Genomic DNA, 18,925 nt, shown 5'->3' on the forward strand with positions numbered 1-18,925 from the left:
GCTACTGGAAATTTTCAGTGGACAGGTATTTATATAATATGCATTTTTTAAAAGTAAATAAACGTAGGTATCTTCGTTCAGACTACTATAACAAATACCACAGACTTGAGGGCTTAAGCAACATTTATTTCTCAGAGTTCTGGAGGCTGAGAAGTAGAAGACCCAGGTACCAGTAGATTTGGTGTTTGGGAAGAACCTGCTTCCTGCCTTGTGGAGAGCCACCCTCTCATGGTGTCCTCGCGTGGAAGAGAAAGAGATCATCTCTTCCCTGTCTCTTCTTTTGAGGGCTCCATTCTTAGGACCTAATCACTTCTGAAAAGTTCCACCTCCAATTACCACCATGTTGGGGATTAGGGCTTCAACACATGAGTTTTGGGGGGAAACATTAAGTCCATAACAATGAGAATACAAATTTTTTCAGAAAAAGAAAAATCAAGAGTCCATAATGATATTTCCATTTCAAATATATGATTACTATATATTATTTTACTTGGCTCTATACTTTTCTTCTCACATTTTCTGTTACTAAAAATCTTGGAGACATGATATGTACATAATTACTTATTTGATTTATCCTATACCATAAACATGTAATAACCTCAAAAGAATAATACCAATGTTATCATTAACAATAAAGCTACTGAATGCAGTTTATGATTTATTTGGTAATTTTTATCCCTACGATATATCTCACTCATGATAGACTCAAAAAGTATTGCATTTTAAAGTCACTTGAAATAATACTTCTCTGTGTTGAGTCAAAACTTGATATGCAATTAGATTCTTTTTTTCCCATTTTATGACTTTCAAAAAATGCTTAGCTTTTTATTTCAGAAATAATTATTTTTTTTATTACATAAAATATTTCCAGGGTTCCAGTATAAATATATATACAGACATTCCATTTCTATTCCTGTTTCTTTCCCCATAGTACCATTTTTAAATAGCTTTTGGTTTATCTTTCCATCGTGTCAAAACACAAGTAAATTTATATTTGTGTTCCATATCTGAAAGATTTCTTTAAAATTGAAAATTAGAAGGACTTTCAAACATAGTCATATAGTTAGGTGGATGGCCTGGTCCTGGAGTTACACGGCTGTATTAGATGGAGGCTTACTTCATCTCGTACCAATGAGGACTCCCAGAATAGAACGTCTAATCAGAGAAAGCAAAGACTGTAAATCTTCAAGGAAACATATGTGCGATATTATAACGAAAATGGAATATCAATTCATATTCATAGAGTGCTTTTCAGTTTATATGGCAAATTTATTATGAATAGATTGATTGAAGTATAATTACCATAAGGTGTTATATTTGATTAGAAGACAGTGATTCAACAGTTATGTATCCTACAGCAGTTCTTTCTTTAAAAAAATAGATTCCTTAAAGATTTTATTTATTTATTTGTGAGAGACAGAGAGAGAGCACAAGCAGGGGGAGTGGCAGGCAGAGGGACTCAGGTCTGGATCCAGGTCCGTGGGATCGTGACCTGAGCCGAAGGCAGATGCTTAACAGACTGAGGCACCCACGGGGCCCCAATAACCTTGGGTTTTTACCTTTGTTTTACAAATTGGAAACTGAGGCATGGGGATGAAGGTCCTTTGCCTAAGGCCTTATCGAGTTCACACAGCTGATTACTGACAGATAAGAGAAAAATTTAGGTTGTCTGCCTCCAGCTCTGCATTTTAATGACCCTGACTGTCAGATTCCTTGCAAATATGCTTGTGTTTTAATCTATGTCTTCTGTAGTCATCGTAAATTACTCCAATTCACTTTTAGGAGTAGGAAATCCTTGATTCCATTTCTGTAGATCCACAACTCAAAATAACATCAAGTAAAGTCTTTGAAAAGTTCTGTATTTTGGTATTTGTCTAATGTTGTATCTCTTAATGTTTCCCGATTTTACAAGACCGCAGAACATCTTCTACCTCAATGAGCCTGAAAAGGTGTTAAAATCCTAAGACTTGTTACTGTTTTAAGTGTGGGTTAATCCACTTAATGGCAGGTTCAATCAGCAGTTGTTTTCCTGACATAAACCATGTCCCAGGATTATATACGACTTTGATAAACATCTATGGCTTGTCAGAGCTAAACTTTGAAGATCAGTTGTGTTATGGTTTGATCGATCTTTTAGCAATTGGACAATAATGCAAATAATTTTTAAAAAATAAACATTTGTTAGACATATTTTTTCTTTTAAGAAAATTCACCCATATTTAGTTATACACGAACAAGAGAATCTGCAGCAGCCAGCGGTGTTTCTGTGTGCTCCTAGCAACAAGAAACCACGACAGAGCAAGGCCTGAAACCAGAACCTTCTGCATTTTCTCAGCTGTGATGACGTACGTTAGTGCTAGACATTAATGAGCCTGAAGACATAAAGAAGAAGTATTTACCATTGGAAAATATGCTCCACACTAAAACAAAGGTAAGCCTAAAGCCAAACAGAGTATAATATGTGGAACTATAAAGCCTTGGGTTTTCTGGAAATTTTTTTGTACGAAGTAATAAAAAATAAACACTGCAATTACTTGAGATAGCATATATTCTGTTTGTCTCCATTTTTTATTATTTTTATTGTGATTATTTTCAAGTCAACTGACCTATTTTTTTTTAAATAGGAAATACTATTTTGAAGAAAAAGGAGGCTCTTTTTATTTATCTATTTATTTTAAAGATTTTATTTATTCACTTGACAGAGATCACAAGTAGGCAGAAAGGCAGGCAGAGAGAGAGGGGGAAGCAGACTCTGCGTGGAGCAGAGAGCCCGATGTGGGGCTCGATCCCAGGACCCTGGGATCATGACCTGAGCCGAAGGCAGAGGCTTTAACCCACTGAGCCACCCAGGTGCCCCTAGGAGGCCCTTTTTAAATTGGAATTTTTTTCTCCAGTCTTAATTTCTGAAAAATTTCCTAGAGAATTTAAATTTTTTAAAAAGTATAGTTATATAGAGAGGTAGAAAAAATCTCTGGGGACTTATATGACCCTCTGGGGGGGGTAAACTGAAAACATTGTTTTCTTGGATGAGTTCTTAGACAGTGGGGCAATTAAATAGGATGGATTTTTTTTTTTTTTTTGTAAGGTAATTTTAATTCACTCGTTCACCAAGGCCCACAAAATTACTCTATTACTTTCTCTGGATTCTGATAAGCTCTGTGGGAAATACAATCCAGATGTGGAGAATTCAAGGTCCATACTTGCTGTTGTCAATGGAGTAACGATCTAGCAGGATTACAAGGTATATATGATTGCTATAAGATTAGTATTCATAGGGGCGCTTGGGTCACTCAGTCAGTTGAGCATCTGACTCTTGATTTTGGCTCAGGTCATGCTCCCAGGGTCATGAGATTGAGCCCCGTGTTGGGCTCTGTGCCTGCGCATGAAGCCTGCTTAAGATTTTCTGTCCCTCCTTCTCCCTCTGCCCCCCCCGCCCCGCACCTTACTCTCCCTCTTTCTTCCTCTGTCTCAAAGAAAAAAAAAAAAGACTAGTATTGATATAAGGGGAGCAATAAAGTAATTCATTATGATGAAGCACTGAGTGGATTTTAGAAAGCTATAGGCATATATATATCTCTATATATAGGAAGGCTGGAGAAGTGTAAGAAATTTTTATGGTGATGATATTTGAAAAATGAACAAACAAAAACATTGGGTAGTTGGAAAACTCCTGTTTGCAGTGTATGCTTTTTTTCTTCCCTTTTTGTCCCGTTTCCTTTTCACTTGCTGTAGATGGCTTATCTCGCATTCATGCAGACCATGTTGCAAGTCGTTTCATCTAGTAAACTGAAAATGTTTGCTTAAAAAAGAAAAATAGGGGCACCTGGGTGGCCCAGTCGTTAAGGGTCTGCTTTTGGCTCAAGTCATGATACCAGAGTCCTGGGATCGAGCCCCGCATCTGGCTCTCTGCTCCTCGGGGAGTCTGCCTCTCCCTCTTCCTCTTGGGCTGCTTGTGTTGCAGCAAAACAGCACAAATTGTTGTGTTGTTGCAAAAAAGATTGTCTCAAAATTTAAAAAATCAAACCATTATTATAAAGGACTTTACCAAAAACTGCTGTATTTCCCCCATCCCATTTGCTGGAAGTCAATAAGAGCATCTAGAACTTTGTGTTCATGTCAATTGTCAGATCAGAGCATTGTAACGCAAAGCAAAAAGAAAAAGAGAGGAAAAAAGAAAAAAAAAAGAGAAACAAAAAAAAAAGGAAACCCTTAAACTGTACAACACTAACTCCAGAGTTCAAATTCAAAAGAAGAGAAAGTGGCCATTGAAAGAGGTGATGGTTATGGTTTCACTTACTTGTGGAGCATAAGGAATAACTTGGAAGACATTGGGAGATGGAGAGGAGAAGTGAGTTGGGGGAAATCGGAGGGGAGACGAGCCATGAGAGACTGGGCTCTGAGAAACAAACTGAGGGTTTGGGAGGGGAGAGGGGTGCAGGTTTAGGTGAGCCTGGTGGTGGGTATTATGGAGGGCACGTATTGCATGGAGCACTGGGTGCGGTGCATAAACAATGAGTTTTAGAACACTGAAAAAAAATTAATTTAAATTAAAAAAAAAGATGATGGTGACAATAATCCTATGAATTTGTTTTTGATTTCTCTCCTTCTGGGGGATAAGTGGAGATTTATAGCTACAGGTTAACCATGTGAGCCCCTCATAGAGTCCATCCCCTGAGGTGGCACAGGAGAGCTACACATACCAGTTCCTGTCCCGAATCCAGGTCAGGTTCAGTTTCTCCTGGATCTCGTGGGGATTCATGGCATCAGGCAGGTCCTGCTTGTCGGTGAAGATGGGGATTATGACGTCCCTCATCTCCAGGTCATTGATAATTTGGTGCAGCTCCTGGCAGCCTTATCGATGCGGTAGAGAAAGCTTTCCTTAAAGGAAGACTGTGTTAGCAGAGGCCAGGAGAAAATAGCCCCTGGGTGGTTCAGGAGATGAGTAATAGCAAAGGTTGACTGTAGGGCACAAAAGTACAATGGGAGAAACTGATAGCAATTGTTGATGCACGGAAAAGGACACAATTTTATCTATATTGCACTCGTGTTCAGAGTGTTTAAACTGAACCTAATCATTTGAAAAACCCAAATTGTAGAACATTCTGGAAAACAACTTGTTTGAATCTTAAAAAATATATCAATGTCATAAACAACAAAAATGGTTGGGGAGCTCTCCCAGATTAAAGAGACATGACAATTAACTGCAACGTGAGATCCTTGATTGTAACCTAGAGAGGAAAAATAAATGACAAATGAGCAGCAAAGGACATTTGATAATTGGGAAAATTTGAAACTAGACTGTCTATTCGATAATGGCATTGTCTTTGTGTCATAGTTCCTGAGTGAATTAATTGTATTGTGACGTAGCAGAAGACCTTTGTTCTTAGAAGACGTCCACTAAGGTGCTTAGGGAAGAAATGTCACGATATCTGCAAGGAATTCTCAAATGTTTCAGAACATCCCCCACCTCCCATATTACAAGAGAAATAAATACAGCAAAAAGTTAACATTAAGAAATCCAGACAAAGGGCATATGAATGTGACTTTTACTGTTTTTACTTTTCTGTTGATTTCAAGGTTTTCAAAATAAAAAGAAGGAAAATAAAATGTCTATTAACATTTGGGTATTCACAATTTTTTGTTTTCAACTTCTTTTATTTACTTGCTATACATTGAATAGATGTTGTAAATGGCCTCAGGATTAGATCATTCTGAGTTTGTGGTGATCATTATTGTAGAAGTATTTGCTTTATAATTATCACTAAGAAATTTGTTAATGTCGTGTGATCTCATTATAGAAAATAACTGCTCTGGATAACTATGTGCCAATATTTTTTTTAAAGATTTATTTATTGATTTTTGAGAGAGAGAGAGAGAGAGAGAGTAGGAGCAGAAGGAGAGAGAGAGAATCTGAAGCAGATTCCCTCTGAGTGCAGAGGCCAACGTAGGGCTCAAGAACCCGAGATGATGATCTGAACTGAAATCAAGAGTTGGATGTTCAACCAAATGAGCCACCCAGGTAGCCCAATAATTTTTTTTTTACCTTGAGTGATAATCTCATGTAGCACAAGTAGTCTTTTATTTATTTATTTTTTACAAGTAGTCTTTTAAAAGGGTTCTAACCTTTACCACCATTATAAAATATTTTCTTGTGAATATCTCACTTATTTATTTATTTATTTATTGGTCAGAGAGAGAGAGAGAGTGAGAGAGAGAGAGAGAGAGAGCACACACAAACAGACAGTGCCGCAGGCAGAGGCAGCAAGAGAAGCAGGCTCCCCGCTGAGCAAGGAGCCCAATGCAAGACTCTATCCTAGGACCCCGGGATCATGACCTGAGCTAAAGGCAGCGGTGTAACCAACTGAGCCACCCAGGCATCCCTCACTTTTGTTTTTTAACCGTTCATGTAATAGCATAGATTAATTTGTTATAAAATGTATAACTCAATACCAATTTATTGTAAGATTTTCTTGGATTTACCATGTGGTTACATCTCAATAAACCCATTGTAAGTCGAAAATGCATTTAATACACTTAACCCACCAAACATCATAGCTTAGATTAACCTACCTTAAATGTGTGCAGACAATTCCATTTTTCTACAGTTGAGCAAAACCAACTAACACAAAAACTATTTTATAATAATGCGTTGAACATCTCATGAAAATTATTGGATCCTGTACTGAAAGTGAAAAACCGAACGGTTATAAGTGTATTGGTTGTTGACTCTTATGATTGTGTAGCTGACTGGGGGTTGGGTGGGACTTGGCGCTGCTGCCCGGCATTGTGAGAAAGTATCTATCACATTTCATGAGCCTGGAAAAAGATAAAGATTCTAAATTTGACGTATTGTCTCTACCGAATTCATATAACTTCTGTACCATTGTAAAGTCAAATGGATAAGGATAAGTCAAAAGGATAAGTGAGGGATGGTCTGTGTATGTGTTAAACGCCTATAACTTGGGCAGGGCAGTTCTCGTCGCCAAAGAATATATGATGACTGGTTTACTCCAGAAAATGTTGGGCAATCAGGGGATGATGATATTCATCTGCCTTAGGAACCATGAAAAAGGTTCTGTGATTTTTTGACAACAGTTAAGTTTGGAAGAAAGATACTTGGACAAATTCCATTGAAACCAAAGATTTGGGTTGTTCCCAAGGAATTATGGCTTCCAGAAACTACCAGCTATGGATAATTCTCCTTATTTAGAGTTGTACTAAGTGCGTTCCCCTTTAATCATTCCGTCAAAAGTTTTGGCCATTACAGTTCTTTGGTAACCTGTTCTCTGCTGGCATCTGAAAGAAGTCGCTTTTTATAGGCTTTCCATCTACTGTGATGATTAATACCAGCTCAGAATGCCAGTAGTTGTTTTCTTAAAGGAGTTTGTGGGTGTGTGCTGACTCATTCACCGTCTCACATCCTGTCTGCACCGTGATCTTAAGCATGCGTTTTCAACAGGACTGGCCAGGTCAGTGCCCGGCTGTCACCATGAAACAAAACCAAGCTAAAAAGTTGCTGTGGACATGCCACACTCCAAATAATATATCTGCCATTTTGTATGAGAGTTACCATTTTACTTCATCTGGTTTTGGCTTCTGTGGTGGAAAAGTTAGCATTAATAGAAAATTCATCTCACTATTCAACAGGGTCCAAATAACAGAGCCTCAAAATTAAAGCAAAATTGGCATTATTGTAAATGGAAATCATGGTTCACATTACCTTACAAACCTGATAACCAAGGAGGAATTGATTGGAATTAACTTCTTTAAAACATTCAGAATCCTGATCTTTCCTAGAGTAGGACACATAGAAATACAAAACAAACCCCTAAAACAAAGCCACAATAGTGAGGAAAGGTTTCATAGACAGGATGGGATTTCAGAAGGTAACAGAGGATCAAGTGTTCTGCTTATTGTGGAGCAGGGTTGGCTCCAGACTTGGCCATGCCATCGAATGTTCCAAAGTAAGAGTTGTAGCAAGTGAATCAAGTGTGTTTTGAGTTGGAATATCATACACTAAAGAAGAGAATAGCCATATAGAATTAGGAAAGGCAAGATCTATGGACTTAGAAGAATGACTTTAATCTACACAATATTATAAAAAACTACTAAAGAATTTAATTTCAGAATTTCAGAAATCAGTTTGAATAATTAAAATTGATTATTTCCAACTGACTTTCCATAGTTATTGGAAATTTATGGTGAAATTCCTAATTGGGGGGCTTGGCTGTCTCAGTTGGTGGAACACGTGACTCTTGATCTTGGGCTTGTGAGCTGGGACTCCACTTTGGGTGTAGAGATTACTTAAAAATAAAATGTTAAAAATTTTTTTAAAAAGGAAAGTCCTATATACATGTATTTAAAGAGTCTAAAAATGAATGATGCTTTCATTTCAATGTTAGAATTAGAAAACACCCCCCAGCAAATTAAATCCAAAGAAGATAAAAAGAAGAACACCATAGATTAGCAGGAAAAGATTAATTGAATAGAGGAAACACACAGGGATTAATAAAGTCTAAGTTGCTATATTAAAAAGATTAATAAAATTGTTTAACCTTTAGCAAATATTATATATAATGGTGAAAGATGAAAAACTTCTCCATTCACATCAGGAACAAAGCTAGCATGTTACTGTCACTGTTTCATTTGCTAGTATGCTGGAGGTCCCCAGCAATGCAGTAAGAAAAGGAAAAAAAAGATAATATCAGCAAAATAGGAAATGAAACTGACATTGTTTGCAGAAGACATAATCCTATGTACAGAAAATTCAGGAGATTTTACACATAATTAGTATCAACTAAATAAAGAATTTGGCAAGCTTACTGATTACAGCCAGGGTATAGAAATAATTGTATGAATATATACCAATAACAGTTAGAAATTAAAATTTAAGAACAAGATACTATTTAAAGGAGTATAAAAAATCCAAATGCCTAACTCTAAATATGTGCAAGAACTCTATGTAGAAAATTATAAAACATCTTTTAGGAATTAAAGGAAACCCAAACAATATCAAATTCTTGGATTGTAAGATTTAGTTTTGTAAAGATGGCAATTTTAAAAAGATTTATTAGTGATATTCAGTTTAAATTCCAGCAGATTTTTGTTGTCCTATGTTTGGTTTGTTAACTTGTGTGCATGTGTGTATGTATAAATTAAAAAGCAGCTTGAATTTCAAGGTTGAGAGTCAATTTTTTTTTTTTTACAATCTCACATATTTTCCTTGTATCTTGGAAAATTCATAAACCCAGTACCGTGCCGACAGCACCTAATGGGTAAAATGGCTCTTTTATGGAACCCTAGGCTCATGGTATTCTCACTATGATACCACGGTGTGCTTCTGCCTCCGTTCTAATGACTCATAGACTGTTTAATTCTCTTCTAAACTAAAAAAGAATTATGCATGTGTCATTGAGTTGTTATTATTGTTATTATTTTTAATATAACATTATGTTATGATAAGATAATAGTAACATAATAAATATAATATAATATAATATAATATATAATATAACATTTATTATGTTATACTTAATATTATTATAACATAATGACATAATGTAACATTATTGTGTTATTATTATTATTGTTATTATTGTTGTTATTAATTCTCTGAACCCATGAAGTTAAAATAAGCACATGGTATTTTAACTGAAATTTGTGACTTTAGGTATTAAACATATATATTCTACCCTCTTCCTTGGTTGCTAGAAGCCAACATGTTTGAAAAACACAGCTTCTACCCACATTCAAAGAGCAAACCAAGAAAGTACTGCGGGCCTAATACTGATTTTTCACTGTACTTGTCTTCCCTCTAGTGGTTGAAGAGCAAAGTCCAGAAAAGGATCCAGTAGGGAAGAATCAGGTGATTCAATTTTGAGACACGATTATTACTATCTTTAAGTTTACCCTGGCTCTCTGTGTAACGTATTACCAGATTTAGAAATCTAGTATCAATGTCGGTGGTGTAGACATTAGCATACACCTGCTCAGTGCTGTTACAGAGAGTGTTGTAAAGCGTGTAAGATTTTTATCTTAATCCAAAGCTAAAAGGCTAATAGCAAAATGATTTATACATTGATAAAAATAACAAAAATAACAATGGCAATAACTAAGAATAATAACTAAAGATGAAATTTATTGAGCAGTTACTGTGCTAAGCAGTTTTCACACATCATCTTTTATCTATGCAGCAAGCAGTTCCAAAAGTGGAACTGCTTGCTCCATAGTGTTCATTTTACAGGTAAGGAAACTCAGATATTGTGCTGAAGCAACAGAATTGACAAATATACATACAATAGCTAATGTTTTATTGTTTTTTTCTTTTTAAGATTTTATTTATCTATTTGACAGACAGAAATCACAAGTAGGCAGAGAGAGAAAGAAGAGGAGGCAGTTTCTCCGCTGAGCAGAGAGCCCCATGTGGGGCTCGATCCTAAGACGCTGGGATCATGGCCCGAGCGGAAGGCAAAGGCTTAACCCACTGAGCCACCCAGGCGCCCCTGTCACTTTTATTCCAAAGCACAGCACATCCCACTATCTTGGTCTGATTGCACGATGTCATTATTACTTCTGTATTAGAAAAATATGGAACCTACACACACACACACACACACACACACACACACACACACACACTTTTTCCTCACACTTTTGTCAGGATGAAACCCAGATTCAAAGAGAAATGAATTGAAGATGACGCTCTTCTGTTGTTTCTTGAGTTGAGGCGACTTCCGAGGCGTGGGATAAAAAGACGCACAATCAAAATACAGCTCTCCTGCTTACGCTCTTGCAGGAAAAACGACTATATGTTCACTAATACTTAGAAGCTTGCCCGACAAAGGGAGCTAATGGCATTGTTGTTACTGGAATGGGAATGCAGCTGGCATATTTACCTATTCAGAGCAGAGGGAATATGGTGCAGTATAGACAGAAGATGGCAAGAAACAGATGCTAGTCCTGTCTGTCCGCTGGACTCGCCAAGCCGCCAGTCCACCCACGTGTTCCCCAGGCGCCGTTCTCCAGCTTCCGAGGTGGCTGTGGATCCCCATCAGGCCAGTCTGATTTCTCACGTTGGGAAAGAGAACCTTGACAAAGGACGTGTAGGGATGGCAGATAGTTCTGGCTGAAGAATTTGGGTGGCGACCTTTGAGGGCAGTCTTTTGCTGACTCTGCTTCAAAGAAATGCCCATGCTTCCTATGGAGATTCCTAAGGATATCCCGATTTTTGTCTCTTCAAGGCAGTTTTTTCAGATATATGTATCTGAATTTGAATATGATATACATTCACACACGTGTATCTGAAATATATATGGCAGGGTGACAATATTGGGCTTTGTTCTCATGCAAGAGTGTATCAGAAGCACTCAGAGAGCTTTTTAAAAACTCATAACCTAATGCTACACCCCTGGGAGTTGGATCTGAATAGATAGAGTGGGGCTCAGAAATGCACTTTTTGAAAATTCTCTGGCATGATTCTAATACTTGCCCTAGCTGTGAATTAGCCTAAAACGGAGAGTGCTGTGATCTCTTAATGAGAAAGCTGACAGAAGACAGAGTTGTAACGGCAAGTCGAAGAAGATTATGCCATGAGTTAGTAATGTCAGTTTCATGGATTAGAAACAGCTCATTTGAATTGTAGGAGTTGGAGAGTTAAAAATGTCAGAATTAAGAACGTAACATTTTTAGGGAAATTAATTCTTGCCTTTTTGAAAGGCACCTGGCATTTTTAAGGAGTACCTATAAAAGAGCAAAAGTGCCTCCAAGTGGCCAAAGTCTAAATTACATTTTAGTGAAAGGAAGATGTGCATTGAAAAAACCTAGCAGAGAGGAATGGGTTTTTGGAGTCTAGGATTTTTTTTACTTGAAGATATTGGGAACTGCAGTTTGAAAAGGAGATATGGGTGCAATGAGGTATTTCTTTTACCTGAAATTGCTTGCAAAAATTGGCAATGAATTATTTTCATGCTTAAACCTCAAGTATGCAAGGGATACCTTAGAAGCTCCACATTGCACTTTTAATTAGGTTTTCTTGTTCAAAAGTGGACTGACCTCCCTAGACCCACTTTCCATTGAAATTCAATGGGATACCTTTAGGGGATACTGAAAAATAATCACACATTTTATGAGTCTTTATTTGTTTACTAATTCAGCTGTTTTGTGTCACAATTGCTTTGGGCATCAGGATCGCAGTGGTCAAGTAGATGTAAAAGAGCTCGGTCTTCAGGAATGTGGGTGGGGCCTGTGCGGAGAGAAGGCAAATGATACTAAGTCTTACCCAGTTTAACCACCATCACCCCCTTATAATAAACACAATCAACACAGATCATTTGCAGCTCAGAAAGACACTTGGAAGTGTGATAGAATCTCGTGAGAGTGCTGGCAACTTTAGATAGGATTCGCAGGGATGGACTCTTAGAATTGCCATTTGAGTTAATATATGAAAAAAAAGTGAGCTTTATGGAAAATTGGGAAAGAGCAATGCAGTTAGAAAAAAGAGCAAGAGGGGAAGAACTGGGCATGCTTATAGGAAGAGGACAGAAACCAGAATAGCCAATACAGGTGAGAAATGGGGCAAATGGACCAAGACAAGGCCTACATGAACCAGATCTTGTCCACTGCACTTTACTCCGAGTTCACTGGGAAGCCATTGAAGGATTTTGAGCAGTGGGATGTGGACTGATGCAACCGGATTTACATTTTTAAAAAGTCACTGCTACGAGGGGTTATTGATTGGAAAGGAGCAGGAGGCTCAACAAAGAGATCCTCTAGGAAGCTATTGCAATAGGTCAGGCAAGAGAAGATGCTGGCTTGAACACAGATGGTAGAAATGGAGATGGAGTGAAGTGGACAGATTCAAGACAAATATCGGAGGGAAAAATTGATGGGTCTTGTTAAAGACTTAGATGTGAGGGATAAAGGACAGAATGAGGAAGGCTCTGTCCTATGTCTTGAGTAACTAGGTGGAGGGAGGTGCCCTTTACTGCAAGAGGTAATACAGAATTAGAAGTCGGGATGGAGTAGGAAAGCAAGTTTTCTATACCACCCCATTGGAGACGCATGTGGTATATATGCTGAAATGTCAATCGGCAGCTAGCTATAAAAATTAGCACTCAGAATAGAATTAGCAGCTAGAGCTATACATTTGGCAATTATAAACTAAGCATATGTGTTATTTAAAGCTGTGGAAATGAACGAAGTGTTCTAAGAGGCTAGAGAAACAAAACTTGATCTGAACCTGGGAATTATAACTTTTTAGATCAGGGGGTTGCCATAAAGTCATCAAAGGTGTCAGAGATGAGATACGGTGAAAAACAGAAGAGTATGATGCTGCAGAATTAAAGGATAGTGCTTCAAGGAAGGAGTGGCCAGTTTTATGGAATGTTCCATGTGAACTAAGAATGGAAAAGCATCTACAGAGTTTGGCAGCACGGAATTGTGAGAGCTCGACAAGAATGTTATCAGTAGTGTGATGTGGAGGAAAGCCAGATTAGAAGAGGTTGAAGAGTGAAGATGGAATATTGAAAATAGAAATTTCCAAGAATTTTACTGTAATAGGGAGTAATGAAATAGGTGTCAACTTGACATTTTCAAGTAATTCTTTTTCCAAAATGGGAGTTATAAAAGAACGTTTTTGTAATGAATGGATCAACATCTTAATAGAGGAAAGCATCGCTAGAAAATAGATGATGTAGGGATCAAGTCCTTGACAAAGTAAAAGGAGAAGGCAACTGACGTGTACATGTAGGGAGGGGCTGGGCCTTTTGTATAAAAGAGGCAGAAATGACAGAGACTGTGGGCGTAGACACGGATCATATTCATCCTAAGCTAATTCTGCTCAATCACCTTTCAAAATTTAAAAAAATTTTGAGTTACGAGGTCACATTCTTTGCCAAAGTTTGCTCACACTTTCCAAAACTTGGGAAATATTTGACTAACTAAACTTTCTTTACCATGGGACTTTTCAGACTTTTTGATCTGCTCATGTGTATTTAAGGAATTAATAGAATGCAACAAATCCCAAACTGATTTGACCATGTAAGCCCTTTCTTGTGAACTGCCCTTTATATGTGGGAAGACATCTTCAAATAACATACTTTAGGAGATTCTGAATAATCAAAAGGACTAGTGTTCCTTTTGTTAAAACTGATTTTTAAATAGGCCTTATTCTTTATATTTTCATAAGTCCTATTTCTTTGGCACTCAAATAAGCTGAAGAGAAAGGAGATTATATGGTAAATATGTGAGGACATGTTATTTTTAGCCATTCCTTGACCTTTTTCTTAATAAACTAAACACTAACAATGTAAGAACTACCTTTTACCTGATACAGTTCGACTAATATCTACCTTTTTCTTTGTTATTACCGTTTTCTATTTTTTTTCTATTTGTTGCTCTTGTTATTTGTTCCTATTTTTTGTTCCACTCTTTTACTGTCTTCTCTGATTTTAGTTGAACATTCTATGAAAGTTTATTTTCTTTCTTTTCTTCATGTATCAGTTACAGCTCTTGTAAATTTTTTTCAGTGGTTGTTTTAGGGTTCTCAATATACATTTATAATTAATCCAAGTCTACTTTTTAAAAAAATATATTTATTTATTTAGAATGCACTTGAATGAGGGGCAGGGGCAGAGGAAGACAGAGAGTCTCAAGCAGACCTTGTGCTGAGCACAGAGTCTATATGGGGCTCGGGCTGGATCTCAAGACCCTGAGATGTTGACCTGAGCAAAAATCAAGAGTTGGACACCTAACCGGCTGAGCCACCCAGGCACCCAATCCAACTCTACTTCTGAGTAATGATATACCACTTCATAGACAGTGTGAATACCTTATAATAATAACAAAACAGTCCTAATTCTTCCCCTCTGCCCCTTGTATCATTGCTATTATTCATTTCACTTACACATGAACATTTAGAAACATGTATGTACACAAGACATACATAAGGGTATGCAATTGATACTTTGTTGCTATCATTTTGAACAAACTGTTATCTGTTAGATCAATTAAGAATAAGAGAATTTGTTTTGTTTTGTCTTCACTTATTCTTTCTTCAGTGCTCTCCTTTCTTTATGTAGATATGAGTTTCTAACCTATATTATTTTCCTTCTTTCCAAAGAATTTCTTTTGACATTTCTTGCAAGGCACGTCTACTGGCAACAAATTCCATCAATTTTTGTTTATTTGAGAAAGTCTTTATATCTCCTCACCTTTGAAGGATAATGTTGCAGCATACAGAATCCTAGGTTGGTGGTTTTTTTCTCTCCACACTTTATTTCAGTCCACTTTCTTCATGCTTGCCTGGTTTAGAAGGAGATGTTGGATATAATTCTTATCTTTGTTCCTCTACAGGTAAGGTCTCATTGGTTTCTGCTTTCTTTCAAGACTTTCTATCTTTGATTTTTTTGTAGTTTAGCAATGATATGCATAGGTATAGATTTTTATCCTGCATGGTATTCTCTAAGCTTTTTTTGTTTGTGGGTAGGTGTCTGACTTTACTTTGGGGAAACTCTCAGTCATTATTGTTCCAATTTTTTTTTTTTCTGTTTCTTTTTCTTTCTTCTTCTTTTGGTGTTACTGTTATCCATATGTTAAACCTTTTGTAGTTGTCCCACAGTCCTTGGATATTCTGTTCTATTTTCTTCAGAAAGTCTTCTCTTTGCTTTTCAGTTTTGAAGGTTTCTACTGAAATAACTGCAAACTCAGAGATTTTGTCCTTCTGTATGTCCAGGCTACTTATAAACCCATTGAAGGGCTTCTTCATTTCAGTTACAGTATGTTTAATGTTTAGCACTTCTTTTTGGTTCTTCTGTAGGAGTTCTCTCTCTCTCTGCTTACAATACCCATCTATTCTTAGATGTTGGCTATTTTAATCATTAGAGCCCTTTGCATATTAATCCTAGTTGTTTTAAATTCCCAGTCTGATAATTTCAACATCCCTGCCATGTCTGGCTCTGATGTTTGCTCTGCCTCTTCAAATTGTGCTTTTTTTTTTTTTTTTTTTGCCTTTTGTTATACTTGGTGTGCGGGGTACACGGACCTGTTGTAAATAGGCCTTTAGCTATGTGGTGGTGAGGTGTGAGGGGAGAGGAATCATTCTATAGTCCTGTGATTAGATCTCAGCTTTTAAGCGAGTCTATGCTTTTAGACTATAAAATTCACAAGAATTTCTCGTTTTTTTTCCCTCCCCTTTTCTGTAGACAGAATGTCTAGAGGCCTGGAGTTGGGTATTTCCTTCCCTTAGGTCAGTTAGACTCTGATAATACCCCTCCTCCTCATCAGATTAGGCACTGATTAACTAGTTTCCCCTGAGGGCAGGGCTTGTTAAGAAGAGTGGAGTGCTCTGGTATATTTCAAGATGGCTCCCGTTCCCTTCCCCCAACTGGAGGCCCAAGGAAAGTTTTCTCTGCTATTTACTATGGGAACCTGGTTGAGTTCCTGGAGGTAAATGTCACAAGTGGAGGAGGGAGTCCCCTATGACTGTGTAAATGGGAGTTTGTAACTCTTAGACTTGTTCCCATTGAGTCTCCTGCAATTTGTTAATGAACGTGCAGGGTCTCCTGCCCCAGCATTAGTTCCCATTGGTGTTTCAGCTCTTGTGCTTCTGCCTTGCCTCCCTATTTAACTTTTGTCTCTTCAGTCTTGGGTGCAGTGATTTGCCCTGTGTCCTCATCTCTCTCACGGACCCAAAAAGAGCTGTTGATTTTTAAGTCGGTTCATATTTTCACATGTTGTTAGTATGGCATGGCAACTTCTAAGTTCCTTACATGTAGCACCAAAAACCAGTCTCCAAACCCCCTTTATTATTTCATACCATATCTGGTATGAAAATCCCCTTATTTATAAACAAATAAAAATGCATTATAATCAAATATCACCTGTGCTTTGAATGTAGTAAGTTTTAGGAACTCTCAAGGCATTTTACAAATGCTTGTACAATGAGTAAATAAATGTATGAAGTCCCAATAACTATGACTGTATATTATTAAATATAAAGAAATCCAGTTCTCTTGCACTATTTAGAACAGTTTGTATTATCTACCCGTTCAGTCTATACTATACTGGGATGATAGCAATGGTTTTACTGTTAGAATAGATTCTGGAATGGGATGGTGGGGAGAAAATAACATTTTTACTTCCCTAGACCAATTAAAAAACTTATTTTCTTAATTTAAAATTTTAATTAATTAAATAGTAGATATTCAACTACTTGAGGTCTCATTCTCCTTTTTTTTTTTTTTTTTCTTATAGGATTTTATTTATTTGACAGATAGAGATCACAAGTAGGCAGAGAGGCAGACGGGCGTGGGGGGTGGGGTGGGGGCAGGAAACAGACTCCCTGCTGAGCAGAGAGCCCAATGTGGTGCTTGATCCCAGGACCCTGGGATCATGACCTGAGCCAAAGGCAGAGGCTTTAACCCACTGAGCCACTCAGGCACCCCTCAAGGTCTCATTTTCAAACCTCTGGTGGAAACTAGCAGAATGAGCTGTATATAGTGATGACTCAACAAATATTTAATTTAATTAGATTTTCAAAAGGACCTGCCTTGATTAAACTTAGTATGAAAACTACACATATTTGTTTCATTTCAGGAAATCCAGGAAGGCCCAATTACCACAAATCATTTTCAAATGGAGACCAATAATATCCGAAATGCTGCTTCAGAACATCTCTTATTTACTCATCAAATCTGGTTGAAATATTTATTATGTGCAAGCTACTCTGCTCAGTGCTGAGAATGCAAAGAACACTATTCAAAGAGGCCAATGCAGAGAGTCAGGATTGCAAGTGGTAATCACCTGTTTTGTTGTCTGTGTTTGGTTTTCGACAAATGACTTGTATCTGTATTTTGTTCCTGTATTCCTCTCCACATCCTCCTTCTTTTCTTAGGCTCCCCCGCCCCCTTATTATTCTTAGTATTGTCTATCCTGGAAAATGAGCATTTCTGAAGGGTTGGAAGAGGCAATTGGAGAGGAGGGTGGGGTAGCAGTTTATTGAAATTAAGACGACTTTCTCCAAATGTTTTCTCCATCTCCTGTGTTCTAGGATAGCAGAAAGGCCCTCTATGGCTGTGGAAAGTCCAATACGTTTCTGTTTTAGTATGATATGGTGTGTGTGTGTGTGTGTGTGTGTGCGTGCGCGCGCGCGTGCGCGCACGCGCTTGTGCATGCGCACGTGCTCGCAGAAACACATGCATTCATCCATGTGTTTGTCTACATGTGCACACACAGGCGTGCTGAGATCTTGTCTTCTTTTCCAGCGGTCTAAGATCAGAAGCGTTAGGGCTGTGCATTACCCTATTTTAATCTCTATGCTGTCACGCCCTTTTCAAAGACAGGTATTCTATAGATTTCCTCTTTCCATTCCACCTTCCTGGCCTCTCCTTTGAAACACAAAAGCATCAGAGGGGCTCCCATGGCCCACCCCACACCAGCACCTCGCTGTTCTGAGGGGGCGGGGGGTAGGGGTGGGAGGGCACACTGTTTGTCCCTGAAGTTGTGACGCAATCAGGGTGAACCCAACTCAGAGCCCACTGCCTGGATTCTACTGCAATTTCATCCAAACTTTCAATGCTTTGGTCTAATTTTCATTGCACTTTGAAGCTTTTTAAAATTTATTTTCCTCCAGGGTTACGGACTTTCATTAGTGTTTATTGAAGATGAAGTGGTCTTTGCCGTTTTTCTCCTTGTTGTTTTTGGCTAGTTCCTAAGATGAAGAGGGGCAAAGAATCTTTTGCTCTGCCTTCTCTTCCCAGAATTCTCTCAGAAGGCTTAAAAGTAGTTGTGATGGGACTGAGCGAGAGAAAGATGGGTGTCAAAAATTGTTGGCGATAGAATATTTAAGTCTAAGGGCGCCTGGGTCTCTCAGCTGGTGGAGCGACTGCCTTTGGCTCAGGTCATGATCCTGGAGTCCTGAGATCAAGTC

The 18,925-nt window shown here is 37.9% G+C and overlaps 1 long non-coding RNA gene across 1 annotated transcript in view; it reads left to right on the forward strand.

Annotated features, from left to right (window-relative positions):
• Positions 1–2,290: 2,290 nt before the first annotated feature.
• The window catches only part of LOC309849525, a 29,339-nt gene continuing 12,704 nt past the window's right edge, over positions 2,291–18,925 (forward strand). Inside the window, exons 1-2 of the long non-coding RNA XR_014303752.1 lie at positions 2,291–2,431; positions 17,593–17,791. This is a non-coding gene — a long non-coding RNA (uncharacterized lncRNA). The remainder of the gene's footprint in view (positions 2,432–17,592; positions 17,792–18,925) is intronic.

The sequence above is a fragment of the Mustela nivalis genome (assembly GCF_964662115.1).
Source record: "Mustela nivalis genome assembly, chromosome: 16".
Taxonomy (NCBI): domain Eukaryota; kingdom Metazoa; phylum Chordata; class Mammalia; order Carnivora; family Mustelidae; genus Mustela; species Mustela nivalis.